The following is a 19,113-nucleotide window of genomic DNA, read 5'->3' as shown; positions in this document are numbered from 1 at the left end:
TCTGCTCGCTGTTAAGTCTGCTTTCCCCAGGAACTGAGGCTTCTGCACTGCTGTCTAGCCCTGACTCCCAAATCCTGAATTCAGTCATCAGCTGCAACCAATTTGATGCAGAAGAGAGAACTCACAAGTATTTAGGTCCTACCACTTTCCTGAGTACTTGAATATCGATCTGGGTCTGACTGGAAGAAGGAACCCTCATTAGCACGGATAGTGATGGAGAACAACATCTGCAAAGGGATAAGGTCGTTGTGGCATAAGAACTTGGAAAAGCTGCACAAGAGTTGTAGGTAACCTCAGCTTGGTAATTGCTTTGCTTTTAAAGCAACTTGTTTAGCCATGCGCTTATAGGAAATAACAGTTCTCTTTCGTCAGCTACAATCTCACTCATTGGGAATAAACCAAAGATAAAGATACAAAATAAACAGAATTTCTACTAAAACGTTTCTAGTGCTTCTTACATGAGTTGAAAGGTGACAATATGATTGGCAATAGGTAAAATCTGGACAGAGCTTCAGAAAGTTAAGTAGAACAACACCTTGAGATTTCCAAAGTGTTTTATTTCAATTCACTTCTGTTCAGCTTCAATTCCTAGCACTCCATTTTCTTCTTCAAATTTTCCAAACAGGTTTGCCCACAGACATATTTGTCTAACTAGCCCTTTGCCCCTTCACTGAGCATACTGACGACCCTAGTCTTGAAAAAAATGTACAATACAATCAGAGCCCTAACAAAAGATGCTGCATTACCTGCCTCTTCCCCCACCAGCTTTAATGATATTCATGAGCACCAACTGCTTGCAGCTCAAGCCCAACAGGAATGAAAAAAGAAAAAAAAAACTGCTCATCAAGACTAAGAAGAGGAAGAAAAATGCTGAGCAGCAGCTGTCACAGAGTGGGAGGACAAAGACTGAAATGAGAGAAGAAGCTGCCAATACCTTTTAAAGTCTCCTTGTCTAAGAAAATGAAATTCAAAATGAATCTCTTCTCTCAAAGATATTTTTTTTCAGGCTTTTAAATCATTTCAATTAAGTGCATGATTAATCATTATTAGATTTTAGTGTATATGTTCTTCCCTAGAAAACCCATCAAAAGGTTTGCATGAAAAGTCTCCACCTTTGTAGACAGAGCAGTCCAATGGCTAACTTGAAGAACACTGCTGTACAAATACAGATTTGTATATGAATATATTTGCAAACATAAACTGCGGATTTAGAACACTATACACGTACCTGAAGTGCTATTTCACATTCCTAAAAATACGTTCAGATGACAGCACTGAAGCCGATATAGGAGAAATGATCCTGTTTATAACCTCATCCCTTTCTCTCTCTCTCAAAACCAAACAACGATGGTACTTGATAACTTAAACCACTTTGCCATTGTTGCTAAGTTGTTACTTAATACTTCTTTATGTTATATTTAACTAATGTAAATGAATCCCTACTAAACCATTCAGACTTGCTCAGGTAATGTAGTAAGCACTCCCTTAAAGGAAATGAATTTTTATACAAATATTTATATGAATACATATATATGCAAAATATACTTTATATGTGTATGTATATATATAAATACACATACATAACATAAATACACAGAAAAAAATAAAAATGGAGTCTTAAGAGTGCAACAGAGTACTCACGAGGTGAAAAATTCCAGTAGGGCTGATGGCGCAGCAGGGCTCCTACTGCACCTTTCAGAGGGCTGGGTCCAAGGCACATCCTGTGGTCTGGCAGGGTTTAGAAGAGCACATCTCTTTCTGCCACTCGCTGGCAGACAAAAAGCTCAACAGCTGTAAGGTTAGCTGGCCCAAGACGTTCACTTTCAAATACTAAGTTCTAATCCTCATCGTATGCAACAGCTGAGTCAAAATCTATGTTACTGGAATAATTAAAGAGGAACTACAATCCTGTGACCTTTCAAAAAAGGAAAAGCGTGGTTTCAGCAACACATACTAAGATATATAAGATGATACCAAAGCACAATTATTTGATACCTTGTGCTCAAACCATCATAAGCTCTTTCCTGTATTTGTCCAGGCTTTCTTCAGCTCATTTTCAAAAGTAGCCTGCTTACACAAATGCATACTAAAAAATAATAACAGTAATTTTGCTTTATAGACTACTCGATTCTGCCTCCAACACATACTCTAGGTTTTACCTTCTTTCTGTCATCTACTGGCCATGCAAAACAAAACAACAACAACAAAATACCTTTAACTTTGGTTTTGACACTTGCTCCATTTTTTTTACAATTACATTTCCGGTTTCTGCTCTTCGTAAACATGAGAAGGAGAGAGAACTTTAAAAAAAAAAAAAAAGAGGAAAGGAAAAAGCACATGCTTTTAAATGTAATATTAGCAGAATACATATTACTGCATTACTTGAACTCATGACAAGATTTTTCTGATTAGCTGAAGAAGCCCAGATTTTTTCCACAGAAAAAATAAAATCAAGGTCAAAGAGAAATATATATATATATATATGCATCTGTTACCACTGTAACAAACTATTCTTAGCAATGAAAGAAATAGGGAAAGAAGAACTAACCATAAATTGCAGATAATTTCTATGTTTCAGGGACCAAATGATAAGGACAAGCAAGAACGGTCTTCTGAAGGCATTCGCCTACCCAGGCGGGCATCACTGCTGAACAGCCAAAGGACGGGAAAGAAAAGCGACACCATTTCATCGTATTAAAACACCCACATAAAGCTTTTAGATTATCTTAACACTGTTTGCACACTAAAAAATGAACACCACCATAGATGAACTATGGCCACATAATTTATATAGACTACAGTCCTAAATTTGCATGACATGAAATGTGTCATCTGGAGAATGACTGGACTGGTTGTCCATTACAATTTGCTACTGGCTTGCTTTCCATGTTTTCTTCTCTTACAGAGATGCATGTCGTAGTTACAAGCTGTTTTCTTCAGAAAACATTTAAAAGAAATAAAAGTAAAAAAGATAGCTGATAGCCGATTTATATATGATTTAAGCATACATTAGAGAATTTTCTATTTCATAGTGAAATTTTACATTTGACCAAGTATTCAGGAAAAGGAAAGAGCCGAAGATACAGAGCCAAGATACATGAAAAGGCATACATTCATTTGAACTGATAAAAGGAGCTTTGGAATCTCTTCAGATGCAGAAAATTATAAATGAATGTTTAAGTTACTTATCACAGGTCTAGTTATACAAAAAAAAAAGTTCCAATCAACTGCTTTAAAAGGAAAAGGGAAGCCAAGAAGTCTTTCAGTACCTGGAAAAACATCTATGATAAAACAGACACGCTGCATGATTTCAAATGAACGGCAAGTGGAGGCCCCGTTATTTCCATGGGCAGCAGTCACTTCACCTGCCATTCCCTCCCTGTGCTTTACTGGGCCTCCCAGCCTCTACCTCCAGGGCACGGGCTTCCGTCTTGGCTTACATGAGCCTGCTTTCTTATATCTCTTGATACGTATTTACATGCCATGTTTATTCTTTAATCGATAGAGTATAAGTTACAGCATGGCACACACAGAAATTACACTTCTCAAACACAGCACAGGGTGGTTTGTAACGTTATTCAAATGTGCACAGCACCCTCCGTTCAAAAGCCAAACTGAAGTAATTACGAGAACTCTGCAATAGCGGGTCTGTTGAATCTATTAACTGAGAAAGACATTAAAACAGACAAAATTTTCTAGGAAGCACGTGAAACGAAACACAATCCAGCTGTGTCAACTAAAAAAAGTTATTCCTCTTCAGTCTTAAGATATGCTAAAATGTAGACAGACTTATTTCCATGTCTTCTTCTTCAACATGGATTTTTTATGGATGAGCTGCAGATTCTTCACTCTGTTATTTTGGCTATTTTAGCCATTATGCACCCACTTCATCTATATGGGCTGCCTCATCTAGTGTAGCTCCACTAGAAAGAAATCATTTAGGTTAAAACCCTTTAAAACAGACGTGACTGAAAAAAATCATGCCATCAAAGCCAGTTAGTAAATAACACAGTTGGATTTACAAGAAGATAAAGGCTGAAATGCTTTAAAAAGACCTGTTCTAGATATATATATATTTATATATATATATATAAATGAGCAGTTCTAATTAACTCAGGTATTTCCTCTTTTCTTTAACCTCTGAATATTTTACTGGTCATGATCTTAATTACTATGTAGGACACTGTCAACTAATGTTAATGATATCTATTCATATGCACCATATATTACTTTTAAAATTCTAATATACAGTACCTCAGAACCAGAGCGTGTTTTTGGAAGGCCATGGGGTTAATGGGATCTTTTAAGAAAAAGTGATAGATACTGACTCAGCTTATATTTAGGACTTCCGCTTTTACACAGCTTTAGAAACATTTTCTCCTGAAAGCAAGCAGGGCAAGTTACATAGCCTCTTGAGGACCACTACTCTATGTGCCTCTCCAGAGAAATCTACCAGTGACAATTCTTAGTCATAACTTCAGAAGCTACAGGCATTCAATTAAATGCACTCTTACTTAGCACAACCCATACCTGATGTTAATTCTAAAATCCAGCTTTGGTTCTCTCTGCATGCGCGCCGCAGCAAAGGGCACCAGGCGATCTCCCTGCAAATGATGCTTGCCAGTTCCTCGGCAGAGGATGGCATACAGCAGGAACTGCTGTGCTTGATCTCCTCCAGCTCCCTTTTGATAGGTTTGCTGCAGAAACCCCACTAACTCCTGACAACACACAGTTAAAAATATTCTTTGCACATTAGCAAACAATTCTGCAGCATCATACCAGACTACTTGCCCTTGATTAGAAACATTTGCTGGAACTGAGGTTATTTTGTTTGAGTTGCAACCAAGTACATTACCTTGTGTTACTCCCTGTGAATGATTCATACATGCAGATTTTAATAAAAAAATCAATATCTTGTGTATAGTAAGAGAATATTTAATGTTTCTGAACAAATAAGGTTTTAGCCTGAATGCTAGATAATGCCATGCATTTCATGCCTTGATTGTTCAAATATCAAATCCTCGCTGAACCATCCAAAAAGCTCTTTTTTGAGAAGTATCAGTTTTTAAAAGATTAATATAATTGTTATATGTAATGGTGGCTAAACCTCTAAAGTTCAGATAGTTCATTTATTGAAAAAAAATATTTTTAAATAGTCTTTTTTAATGTTAAGCAATAAGTTTAGAAGTTAAAATCTAAATACATTAAAATCAGTTGTAATAATTAACAGATAGTTGAATCTCAATAATAAATTAAACATTTATGTTTCTTCTTGCAGATGGATGTAGTACCAAAACCACCAAAGCTCTTATGCCAAATATTTATTTTATTTTTTTGCATCAGACTTTGCAGCAATTGTCAAAATCTAGTAAGTACTATTTACAGGAAATACTGATAGTTTTCATTTAATTTTTTTTTTTTAATATATGCGGTTGTACCTGACCTCTTGCATTGCTCCCACCCTGAAGAGCATATGCCTATCAACAACATATCCTCCAAGGCCAAGTACTTGTATGTTAGTGGTATTTCTATAATGCACAATTATGAAAACATTTCATTTGCAAAACATCTTCATCTAGCTCTTGCCTCTTGCTTTCTACTAATGAAATTAACCCTCCTATCAACTCATCATCACTGCAAAGGTATTCAAGGACATCCTGGAAATGTAGAGAAGCACTAAAGCAGCAGCATTCACACCACTATCACAAATCTTCCTAACCTAACCAAACAAACAAATACGCTGGCTACACATTCAGTTGGAGAACTAGCAATTTTCCTGCATTTCAGATGAATCTGTACGCATTCAGAAACCAACGGGATCGTATTTTTTGCCTGCAATGTGATCAATTTCCTAGACAGGAGACTTGTTCAGAACTCCCCTTTGTGAAGAAAGGGGAAGCAAACAAAACCAGCCTCTATGGCTTCTAGCTGCTGACAGCTGGTTTGCATTTCAGGGGACAAAGAAATTCAGTAATTTAAGTTCTCACGCTCCGTATACTGGGCTTTGAAGATGACCACTGTCACTGGCCTGTCTATGGCATCTCTTCTACCACTGGGGCCTTCATCTACCTTCAGCAATACTAGCAAAAAACAGATTGTTAACAGCTTTACTGCCAGAAAGACCTTCACTGTAGATGCAATTTGCATGAGTCAAAGTGTCCTTGTGCTGCTCTTGCATATGCCATTTGGCGTAGCAGTTTGAATATACAGCAAAAAAGTCCTGGGCCCCTGCTGGCTGCATCTCTAGTGGGGGTCTCTGCCATCAGGGCTGCTACAGAGGTTAGTCCTAAATAGTTAGAACAAAGATATCTAATTAGCAAAACAAAACAAACAAACAAAAAAACTTCTACGTGCATCAAGCATTTCTTAACTGTGTTTTTCTCCTATCTTGATGAAACGATACTCATTAATCCACAGCACTTCCAACTCACTGAAGAGAATTAGCAAGTTTTATTTTATTGGCACTACATGGGGAAAACAATTCAAACAATGGGAAAAGTTAACATTTACCTATTACCTTAAAACTTTGTGGCAATAAAATTATAATTTTACTAAAACTATTGATATCTATGATTTAATATGAAAAGAGATTTGTAAAAAGTTGGGTTTTTTTACTACTTTTGGAGAGGAACTATTGTGTTCCAACAAAAATATTAAATAAAAATATATAATAATAAATATATATTTTTAAAAGCAAAATTATTTGTTCAAGACTTTCACTGCTTAAGTTTTGCTTGGTCTCTGCAGACTAAAAATTTCTCGAAAATCTTAAAGCTGATTTACTTGGAAAGCAAGTATTTTTGAAAATCATTGTCGACTACTTTCAGCCCCTTAAGTCACTGGACGGGTGCATTCTGCAGCCTATACATAGCAATTGAACAAACGTCAGAAAGAACTGCATTTAAGTCTTTTACTGGAATATGGGTTTTGATCATGTGTTTTACACTGAACATCATATGGATTGAAAAACGTCTTAAACTTTATTGCTTGGTATTACACGTTTTTTACATCCTGTGAAAGATTCTTTCTTGTCTAAGAAGAATATATTTGTTAAAGTCCATTTTCAATCACAAGGAACATATTAGGGGTGTTTAAATGCTCCCAATTCTAACAATGTTTACAGGAGAAGCCTATCTTACATCGATGAGCAAGGATTTGTTCAAAATGCAGACCATCTGTGTAATACTTGCACCACCAGAATTGCTGCATGAATTATCCCTGGAGAAATGTATATATTTCTTCTATTGCTTCCCGTTAAACCATACATAAGGGAATTTTCAGATATGCCATCGGTCAGACTGCTTTAGAGAGAAATATTAGGTTCTCAGAAACATTTTTTACACTACTGCTTGGACACTCACAAAAGCAATCACTTTCACTTGCCAGCTCTCAGCTTATTATGTAATGCACCCAAGCTTTTACATTTATTCAGCATACACAAGCGTTGTTCAACTTGGCACATTTTTAGTTTTTAAATATGAATAAGAATGCTTCAAAGAATGAAACTGAGTTGGGAAATATTTCCATGAGAAGCTGAGTATGGATTAAAAGTATTTGGCTTCAAAAGTAAAATTAGATGATATTTAATTTAGTTTATTTATGAAGTTGTATTTGTTCCATTCAAATATGTAATCTCCTCTGAGAGAGTTCGGCTTTGCAAAATGATAATCTGTTCCTACATTTCTATTAGTTGTGATTTATTCTGATTCATTGCTTTGTTGAAAAATGCTAATGAAAGCAGATGATGCCGACGAAGATCAACAAGCAGCAACAACCGATACAACCATCGGTCTAAATAAAGGGGAAAGACTGTGTGACACAGTCAAGCAAGAAAATCTGAGCCAAAGACTTCTAGGGAGATGTTGGCTGTGGAGAAAACCAAGCCCAGGCACTCAGCTGCCAGGCTTAACTAGCATGACCTCAATTCTCAACAACTCATCTCAAAAAGTCTCGCAAAGCCACACAGCAAATGACATTTCTCCTATGGGTATATATTTAAGAGAGATGAAGAGCTAAAATCAACCTTGCTGGGCTTTGATGTTGAGGCTCAAGGGAGGCAAATCATTGCTGAAGACTTCGAGGACATACACAGATTGTATGGATATATGAAGGACAGATTGATAGCTGGAGTGCTCCATATACCTTGTAGGAATGCGTATAAGAGATTTTAAAATCAGACATACAAGCTTTTCAGTTACTTTACTAGTCACTTATGTATTTACTGTACTCTGTGGATAAGATCTTCACAAATACTCTTATGCCTGTACAACTGGACCAGACAGCTGTACCACAAAAGCCTTCTTCCAAGGCAGGCATCACAGCATCTTGTCATAAATGGCTGGGAAGCTTCCTAGGTCAAGAATTCAGTTTGCAAGACAGACAGAAGAGTTTGCCACAAATAACAGAGGCTCTCTGAAATACCATAATTACATGAATAATTTTTTCCATTCTCTAGACAGCTCAAAACACCTCTGAATCATTGTCATTGGTCTACGTTATTTTTCCTTATGAGACCATTCCTCATGAGCAGGCCCATAATATCACCCTCTACCTTTCCAATGGAGCTGATCAATCTTTACTTTTAGTCATGAAATAACAGGTTCAGGGCGAGTCCGTATAAAAAAAAAAAAAAAAAAGAAAGAAAAAAAGAAAAAGAAAACAGTAACATAAGCTCCTTCCTTCCTTCCTAAAATGAATTAAAAATGGCTTCATAAAGCCTTTGTGGGCATCACCATACATGTTTTGTGCCATGTGACTTAATGGAGCAAGTGCTTTTTTTCCATGACCTCTCTGGTCTTTCACACGGATGAATTTCATAGGTCCCAATACATTTTTTTCTCAAGCAATTCCAAGTTTTCCCCTTTTTGTCTTCTTATTACTGTAGTGGCACATCACTGCTATAATAAAGGTAGACTATGAGAGAGAAAGTCAAATCCATACAATATTTTAAATTGATCAAGACCTCAAACTTGGAGGCTCTGTGTTCACTGGAGGGCAAATGCCAAAAGCAGACCAACACAGTAATGTCTTGCTGGCCTCCTGAGTAACTTCTAAACAGAATATCTGGCAGCTGGTAGGAAAGTTTCTAGAGAACTTGTTGTAAGGTCAAACAAGAATTACTGAGGAAGGGAGTGGATCTTATGTGTGGGAGGGAGCACGAAACTGTTATTGTTTTCAAGTGAACCACTGAAAGAATTACTTTGAATTGAACTGAACTATACAGTAAACCAAACAACAAAAAGGACTTTATAGCAACTGCTCCCTATTCAGGGTGCTTTTGTGTTTATTTATATATATACATGTATATATATTATGTTTTATATATATATATATATTTTTCTATTCTACTTTGAAGGATTTATCCCTTTCCTAATCCAGCAATAGTCAGAACTCTTCTCAAGAAAGCATCAAAATCAAAATGAAAACTGTCCTAATCAGCACAAAATCGCCTGTGGAGTTTCCAGTTTCCGTGTTACCCACCTCAGCACTGACTGTACTGCTTCAATTCTTATGCCAGTGTCGCAACCCCCGGGTCACGCCTTTGTCTAAGGAGAGCAGGTTTTGGTGTTATATTTTACTTAATGTAACAAATCTGGCACACAGGCTCTAGACAGAATCATAGACCTTAATCTTCTTTGATTCCTATTGATCACAGACAAGAGGATCGCAGGGATGAGCTATCAGCAGTATTGTCTCCCAAACAAAATAAAGTGCCTTGATACAAAGGAATAATAAGTATGCATAGTTCTAGTTACTTTATTAGTTATTCTTTCACAGTGTTCTTACTCAAATTTATTTCAAACGCGTATGTGCTTCTCTTGGGGTCTGGTAATTAAGGTTTCAAAAATACTATTTACCTTATTGATAATAAAACCTTTAGAAATGACATATGTCCTGTATCTACAGCTTCCATCTGCTCCAGATAAGATAAAGGAGAACAATATTTCCATAAAAGGAAACTGGACCTGATTAAGAAATGATATTAGAGGTTTCTTTTTCTCCAAAAAAAAAATTAAAAAAAATCCATCCCCCAAAATATTTTTCTAGTGTTAGTTTCAAAGATACCCTCTTAATCCAAAAAAGATATGTAAATGAGATTTGTATGTGAAGACCTCATGCACTCAATTTCAGTGCTTCAAAAGGTTCAAGAAAAAACACTTCAGATGTCTTCCATTTTCTCTTTCATTTCTTTCCAACCTCAGTTCTAGTATCAGAATTATGCTTTCAGATTAAAACTTCCAAGTATATTTCTAAACTAGAAAAAGGAGGACAAGGGCAGGGAAGAGGACACTTAATTTATTATCTTCTCACATTAGAATTACAGGGAACCTTAATGATATACCAAGATATAAATCCTGTAGTTTGTACTATATTAATCATCTGTCTACATGAGAAGTCAGATAAATATATAATCCTATTTCTGCATTGCAGATTTTATATGTCCCTTCCCTTCTGCAGGTTTTGGGTTTTTTAAACATTGCTTCTGGGTTGGTGCGAAATCTTTAATAAGCTAGGGAACAGCATAGCAACTAGAGTTTGGTAAAATGAACAGTTACACTAAGCTTAATATGAAGATAACAAAAGAAATAGCAACTCAGCCCTTGCAGCAGCGAGTACCTTTTGTCACAGTGAGCACAATTTGCCTCTGTGGTCTCACTGTCCCTACCCCAAGGTCAGCTCTGCCACCAGCCACAGGCAGCTGCTGGCCCCCCCAGGCCTTCCCCCCTACCCTGGGCACCAGCCCTGTCCCACGTGCATATTGAAAGACCTTCATTTGATACAGACTCCAGCAGTCTGTACCCACATCTCATTGCTGCATCTCATAGTCCTGGAAAAGCTGTATTTCCCTCTTTCATCTCCCCTTTTCAGCCCACACAAGTAAATAAATTTCATCCCTCTGCCTCGTTTGCCTATTTACAATATTTAGGCACTACACAGAGCAAACAGAAATGCTCAATACTATTTTGGACAAACCAAACCAAAATTTAAAAATCATCCTAATGAAAGACTCTATATACAGTGGTGCATACATGTAAATTGGGTGCCCTGTGGACTACCAGCTCCACACATATGCTTTGCAATAAAATACCAGCTCCTAACCCTTATGCCCTGAAGGGGAAGTCTTGGCACAGCACAAGGAACATAATGGTAGTCCTTTCCTATTCCTCTTGGTAAATGCAAGACAAAGGCAGACCCCTCAGTGGGGAGGAGGTCTGGCCTGCCCCATCCAAACCAGTGCCATAAGGGGATGGGAGAGGCACCAAGCCCTGAGCAGGAGCCAAATACACTGCAGAACAAGGAGTTTGCTGCCAAGCCTATATGGAAAGAGAGAGGAATACTGCATGGAAATCAGCCATATCATTGCTTCTGATGGGTTGCTTTCATGACATGTTCAGCCATCTTATTCAGTAATGCTGATTTAGCACTTCACCTTATCCCGCAGCAGTCTGCATAACAATTTCCCACTAAAGCATCACAGAGGTAACTAGTCCTGTTACAACGCAAATGCCCTCCTTGGGTAATGTGACAATCTACGGTGCACCTAAAACTGCACAGAATTGTTCTTCAAATTTCCCAGGTTAGCTCAACTAGTCATTATTAGGGATTCCTTTTAGTACGGTGCAGGGAGAAGCAATCACATTTTCTTTGTGAAAAGGAACACAAAAGTCATTATTTCATTGCAATTGCATTTCACTGGTCCCTAAATATCAAACATCAGTTGATATGTTTTTAGAACAACATGCAAAATCTTTGTTATAATGCAAGCAGAGGAGAGGAATGCAGTAAGCATGCAGCATAAAATGAAATGGTCCTCCTCGGCCAGGACAAGCTTCTTCCTAAACCAGCTTACAAAGGACGCAAATCAATGCTGCCTCCTGACATTCAGGATCACACATTCCCCAAGCAGGCTGGAACAGGTTATTGGGAACACTGCTGTCTTCTAATTACCTGTGTGACACAAAGGGTACTGTTCTGAAAGACAAGCCATAATGGTAGCAGCACATTTTTACGGTGCTTCATCAGCACCAGATTTTTTCAAGGTTAGCTATATGCTGAGGACAACTATTACAATATATTCATCAATCCTGCAAGACAAACAGCATACATTGCACGTGCCAAAACAGGCCGTACTGCTCTGAAGTGTAAAGCTTCTCAAGACCCACCAGTGCACAGAAACCTATTGCAACAAAGACTGGGGATGGTTATGTCTGCTTTCAAAAGGCCATGGCATGAGGAAAAAAAAAAGACAATAGGAATGAAGATCCTCACCAGCCCTAGCTGAGAAGTGTGCTACACTTGTAGGTGAAAAACAGCTTAAACTGAATAACATAATGCAGCAGATAATTGGGATGTACTGGGGAGGGAGGACTGGGGGTACTTATGTCCAAAACTGAACTTTAGACTTTCAAGCACAAGCGTGCTTCTTGCTGGCTGCAGCCAGTATGAGCTGGTTGCAAATTTTGATGATGCCTGAACCACGTAGGAGTGGTAAATCCAATTAGTGAAGAGACGTGAGAGCACCACCAGTGGAGACAGACTGCATGCACAGACTGGTGGGATTGTGAAAACCGGGGATCTCAAGTTGCAGAAGGAAGAGAAGGCTCAGCAGAAGGGTTCCCCAGAGAAGTGGTCTGTGAGAAGAACGGCGTCCGAGAAAAAAAAATAAAAGGAAGAGTGGACAAAAAACCCTGGAGGTGTGGGCAGGTCCTGTAGATCAGAGAGATGCATGAAGACAAATGCCAGGGGATGCCCAGGTCAGCCTCTGTGAGAGATCAAGCAGGGTAAAACTTTCCTCTCCTTGCACCTTGAATACGTGCCAATACCCAGATCCCAGTGGGCTGCCATTTCCCGCCTCACCCGTGGCAACTGGCTGCCAGCACTCCTGGGTGCAGGACTACCCTTGTGCTTCTTCATCTGCTGGATCAGCTTCAATTAGCCTGCTGGCTTATGGAAAAAGTTTGAGGCATTTCTATTTTCACATTTACCAAGAGACTTAAGACTGATTCTGTCTGACCTCATGTTTAGCGGCCAGTAGAAAATTCCCATTCCATTATAAATCAACAGTGCTATAGTGGTACACAGGGGGACTGAGCTTCACCTAAAATACCTGTTCAACCAACCAGTGCTCAGTTTCAGCTGTGATGGCTGACTTGTGTCCGGCAAGGTGGGTATTTTGTTATCATCAGACTTTGGCTGGCGTATGCAGAGGGAGGTAACCCTGATGGCATTTAAACACTAGCTCATCCCAAGGTGAAGTACAAAGTTTGCACTGAACTGGACTATGAAGCACAACTCAAATAAGAGCATGGAAGATAACTTATCATACCAAAGACAGCTCTTGTCTAAGGAAATCTCCTTAGAAGAGATGTATATATGAGGAAAGCCATTTGCTTCAAACATAGTTATTTCCACAGGTCGGGAGCTGGGAAGGCCAGTGAGCTGGGAGGAGAACTACCAAAGCGCCTTTTTGCCCAGCGTCTAAGAGTTAAGCACCTCCTCATTTTGTGCAGTAGATTTCTCAGCAAGATTCAAAGCATATTGGACTGAAACTCATTTTATTTTTAATTCAATTCACATGGTTTTATTTTTAACTCACTTTAATTAAAATGCACTGAATGAAATTATCAACTGAAATTATTTCGTCAGCTGTGAGTGTTCATTCTTTAGTATATATATTTTTTATTTTAGTACATTTTTTTGTCCTCAAAAAAAAGTTTATATACATACCATAGTGCATCTAGGCTGTAGATGCAATGTACTGGACCTTAATATCACATCTTTCACACTCTTAATTGTAAGTATGTCCAGGGTATTTACCATATTTTGGATTTTTTTGGGAAAATGCTTCAGTTCTGGGCTAACTCCTAAAATTGCAGTTCCATTTTAATCAAGGAACACTTGAGTGAAGGCATTTTGTCCTAAGTAAAGTTTGTCTCCTTATGGTTTTACCTTTGTTACTTCGGAAATTTGCTTAACACACCAGTGTGCATTAGCAATCAAAAAAGAATATGGAAATATATCACAAAAAGGGTCATCTAGTGAAAAAAGAACACACCTAGGAGGTCTATCATCTACTGTCCAGTGACTGCTTGCAATGCAATAGCCAGGCGTCTTCATCAATACCTGGATGATATGATGTCCCCCACAAGTCTGCAGATGATACAAACAAGGGAGGAGTGGTTGGTGACACCAGACGGATTTGCTGCCTGTCAGAGGGACCTTGATGGGCTGGAGCACTGAGCCAGAAGGAGCCTCAGGAAGCCCAGCAGAGGGAAGTGCAGAATTCTGCTCTGGGGGAGGAAAAGCCCGCTGCAGGGCTGAGAGGCTCCTGGTGGACACAAAGTTGCGTGGGAGATGGAAACACGTCCTTGCAGCAAAGAAGGCCAACAGCCTCCTGGGCTGCATCAGCCAGCGTGCTGCCAGCACGGCGAGGGAGCTGATCCTTCCCCTCTGCTCGGCAGTGCTGAGACACATCTGGGTTGCTGTGCCCAGTGCTGGGCTCCTGGTACAGGAGAGACATGGACTTCCCGGGGTGAGTCCAGTGAAGGGCCACAGAGGTGATGAAGAGACCAGAGCATCTTCAGTCTTGCCCAGTGGGAGGCTCAGGGAGCTGGGGCTGGCCAGCCTGGAGCAGAGAAGGCTCAGGGGGAACCTGATCAATGTGTTTAATTTCCTATGGGAAGGAGTAAAGAAAATGCTGCCAGACTCTTCTCAGCGGTGCCCAGTGAATGTTTTTTTGTTGTTGTTTTTTAAAAAAGGCAACGAGAGCTAACTGAGATGCAGGAAATTCCAACTGAATGTGAGAAAACCATGAGGGTGGTCAAACTGGAACAGGTTGTGGTGTCTCCATCCCTGGAGACATTTAAAACCAGACCAGGCTCAGCCCCAAGCAACCTGTTCTCATTGAACCTGCTTTGGGCAGGGTGGTTGGACACGATCATCTCCAGAGGCCTCCCAACCTCAGCTGCTCTGATTCCCTGACTCTGTGAAATCGGTTAACTCCTCCACCTCTTTCACCTTCCACGTTTGTGGAAGGAAGACAACAGGTAGAAATTGCACAAACTTCCAAATAAATCACAATTATTTCTGTTGGGCCTCCTCTAGGACTTCTATGATAGCCTGGTGCACAACCCTCATATGGTCTAACCGTGCAACGGCTACTTTAAAACCATGAACCAATGCCAACAGGATGAACTTGTTCACATACCAGGTGGTACAAGGGAAAAACTTTGTAACTTGGTCACCATTTCTCAACTATGCGAAGTCTGATATTCAAGTGGACATGCCACAGCACTTCTTAGTCTTCATATTTAATTGACTTACAGTATTAGAAAGGAGTATGTTCTGTACTTTGCAGTACTGCCAGCGTCCTAGGACTACTTTTGTGTTACTGGGCTATTTTTAAATATGCTTCATTCCTAAACTTTTTGTTATAAATTGATTCTTTTTCTTCATCTGTGAATCTCTATTTTTAATACACAAAATAAGATTTTATATTAAGAAAAATAACATAGAAAGCATGTTTTTTTCTCCCTAGACACAAATAGAAACTGTAAAACTTCGATCACAAACCCCACAGCTCTTAAAATTGAACAATATGTTTGTGCTTTGTATGGAAGGACATCATACTTTAAAATAAAAATTAATACAAAATGCTACTGATCGTTTTCATTGTCTTATACGTGAAATTAAGGGTTAGAGGATTTTATCAAGTATATATATACTTGCATATAAAAAAGTACAACATACAAAACATAAGCTATGTAGGAAGAAATACTGTTCCATTATGCAACCGTTCCACTAAGGATATGGTATCATTGAATGCAACAAATATATAGGTGATATATAGGGATAAAGTCTGTACAGTCTCACAGTATTGAGCATCCCTGCTGTGCACAATAAAGCCCTGGCAAGTTGAATCCAAGCTGAGATTTCCTAATCGCAAGCACAACGCCTGGACTGCAGGTGCTGCAGAGGCAGCAGAACTATCCCGGTCACACAGATTTCTGTTGCTCGATTTGCAACCGAGCCATACTGCCAGGGAGCCTCCATTCAGAAGGGATTCATTGCTACCTTCCTGGCTCAGCAAGAAAAGAATCTTAATGAAAGCATGAGAGAGACTGTCTTAAGCTTTAGCAACACATTTTAGTGTATGAATTAAGCAAAAAAAACCTCTCTAGAGCAGATGATTTAATCATAATCATCCTTAGGCTTTTTTTAAAAACCCTGTTTCAATTGGCTTATTTAAATCATCCATAAATATGTAATTTTAATCATGATTTTTCTTCAATTGATCAGATAATGTATAAGATAAGGTTAATGAATTTTTGTTCACTTTCAGCAATCAGCCAGAAAGGCATAGTAATACTTGCTAAATTCCAGTGAACTGTAATATCCTTCTTTGTCTCCCCTTGAAAATGTAATGAAAAATCTGGCAGAAGCTAAGCTTGTTCTCTGCAAGGTTCCACATTATGGTGAATCAAATAAACTGCTTTCTTCTCTTCAGAACATTATATTAAGTCCAACCTGTGAAAGTATTTACATTTACGAAAAGGAGGTGGGTTCAGTTTACAGAACTATCAGCTGCTGTAGTCTTACTGCAGTATAGTGAGGTTTTAGTGAATGTTAGAGATAGGTACAAGGTCATGACTTCTGTATTTATTTCAAAATGTAAGAAGGAATTATTACGTACACAACTGACATTTGAAAATATGAACTGCAGGATGAAAAAAATTTTAAAGGTGAAAATACTTGTAACATTCTTATATATCAGCAAAATGTATGTTCACATTTTCAGTATTCAGACCAGATTTTTTTTTTAATCATTAGAGAAATGTTTGCATCCCAAATTCTAGAGTATTAGAAAAGATAAGCTGTACCTTTTACTAAAGGGGGAGGAGGAAAGAGGAAAAATAATCCTTTAAAACTGCTTCCTAGATACATTATATGAAATTTAAAAGAAAAATGCACTCACAAAAGTCACTTCATGGAAGCTCTTACAAGAACTGTTTGATACCTAGCTCAGCATTACCATGTCTTCTGTAACCTGTAATCCTACCGACAAGCATGAAACTCTCCTAAGCTGTGTCAATATACATGCATGAAACCTTTTTGTATATGCAGAAAGCATAAGAAATGTCATTCAGCTTCCATTGGCAACAGAAAAAAAAATAAATAAATAAAAGACCTTTTTTGTGATAATGCAAGCATATTTACCATTGACGTGCTGGGCCAAAAATCAATTCTCCACAGAAATGTAAAAAGAAAAATGAAAAGGATGAGAAAGGGGGGTGAAAAAAAAAAAAAAAGGTAAAAAACAGATATTCATGCTGCATTACTATACAGAACTTAACTACAAGCCCTAATTTACTGCCTTATTCACAAACTTATTCATTTTACCAGCACTACAAGGAAAATATGAAACACTTCTTCACAGGTAGCAATTTTCATTAAAATGAGAGGAACATGAACAAAGTAAAAGCTGTATGTGATCAAAGACCTGCTGGATACCTGAGTCAAACAGTTATTTCAGAGCAAGGTACAAGAGCTAGTCATGCATATGGATGACCTCTCACAAATTAAATGCTAATCGAGAATGCATCTCGACATAAAAAAATGTGGACTGTGAAGTAGATCTGTAATCTCCTTTTACTAAGCAAAGACTAACAAAAAGCCTTCATCATCAATTTCATACTGCATATATCTAATATTAACCACCAACCCCAGAAATAAAAGAACAGTTTTTCCATATTAAGCATGCCAGCTATCTTTCAAACATCCTCATTTGTATAACATCTCTGCAATCCTGTAACAGATTCCCTAACAGAACGTACTAAAGAGGTCAAATGATCAGAAGTCCTAGTAAGTATGCAGCACTTTGGATGTATGTGGATTGTAAAATGAACAGTTTTACCATGGAAGAATATGCATTGCATTCCCTTTTAGCAACTTCAATACTTACCTTCCAGAAGGCATGGAAAGCACAGGGCTAAGCATCTGCTCCTGGCTGCTCAAGTGCTCCAGGACTGCCCATGGCCATCATCTCATTAGTCCATGGAAACGATGTGCGATGCCCAAGCAGCTGCCCCAGCTTGTACAGGACAACTCCAAGTCAGTAAAGGGGAGGCTGGGGAAGAGCTCGACCGCTGCCCGGGACCACTGGGCAGATGAGCTGCCAGCGCCGCAGGCAGGGATCAAACGCACAGAAGCTCCCTTTACATAATAGGAAATGACTCCTGTAATCTTATGTTTTCTGTTAAAGCACTGTATGGTTCCTGAGCAGCCAAAAGCTTTTCCACGCAGCATGCAGGGATTTGGGGCTGATTTTTTTTTTCCCAAGCATGTATATTTCTGTAAGAATTATCGGTTATTGTACCAATACACCACAGAAAGCCTTTCCCCACCTTGCCACAGGAAACACTATGCATGCTTAAAAGAAATTACATAAAATTCCCTGTTCCTGTTACAGCATTTTCTAATGCATTTCAATAGAAAGGTACTGCACTACTTTTTTGTTGTTGTTGTTTGTTAATCGGTGTGCCCTTTACTTTCAAGCATACACATCAAAAAACTATAAGCAGCTCTAAAAATAAACCCAGTTGAGGATTACATATCTTCCTAATAAGAAATGTCTTTACCTCTCAAAAGATAACATTAAAGTTAAAAACAAAGTCAAACTGTACTGCTCACATTTTAGTCTTTTCTGGACTTTAGAAAGAAAAAAAAAAAAAGAAGCACATCCAATTCTTACCAGCAATGATAAAAGCAAAACCTCATCCACGTGTTCTCTTCACCACTAAATAACAGATTTAATCAAAATCAAGCCCATTTGTTTAAAAAAGACAACATCATACTGAATTTTTAGCCCACAAAAGCTTAGTGAATTATTTCTGATGCAAGAGTGCCTTTTAGCAATGCAGTTTCTGTTTGACCTTACAGAATAATCTACAGAAGTTGCAGCATTACCTTTCCAGAGATTCACAGGGCATGAGCCAAAATCTAATGCATCACTCAGACCCAGTCTCCACACCATTTTCTCATCGGCTTGTGCCTTCACGAGAAGCAAATTGCCAAATAAACAAGCTCAGAACAGAAAGGGGAACGATTTTTTTT

At 38.4% G+C, this 19,113-nt stretch overlaps 1 protein-coding gene across 27 annotated transcripts in view; it reads right to left on the bottom strand.

Annotated features, from left to right (window-relative positions):
- ATP2B2 (ATPase plasma membrane Ca2+ transporting 2) overlaps positions 1–19,113 on the bottom strand; it is a 415,848-nt gene that overhangs the window by 215,461 nt on the left and 181,274 nt on the right. For 2 of the 27 annotated variants that reach the window (XM_080606731.1, XM_080606716.1), the window contains exon 1: positions 17,963–18,916. The exons of 23 other annotated variants lie outside the window; for them this stretch is intronic. The gene's annotated coding sequence lies outside the window, so the exon portion shown is untranslated. Of the gene's footprint in view, positions 1–17,962; positions 18,917–18,966; positions 19,102–19,113 lie in introns of those variants that run through there. 2 more of the 27 variants (XM_080606732.1, XM_080606723.1) reach the window with 2 other exon arrangements.

Source organism: Anser brachyrhynchus, assembly GCF_964034855.1.
Source record: "Anser brachyrhynchus genome assembly, chromosome: 10".
Lineage (NCBI taxonomy): Eukaryota > Metazoa > Chordata > Aves > Anseriformes > Anatidae > Anser > Anser brachyrhynchus.
Note: the sequence above shows the minus strand (reverse complement) of the source record. Positions and strands in the feature narration are given on the sequence as shown.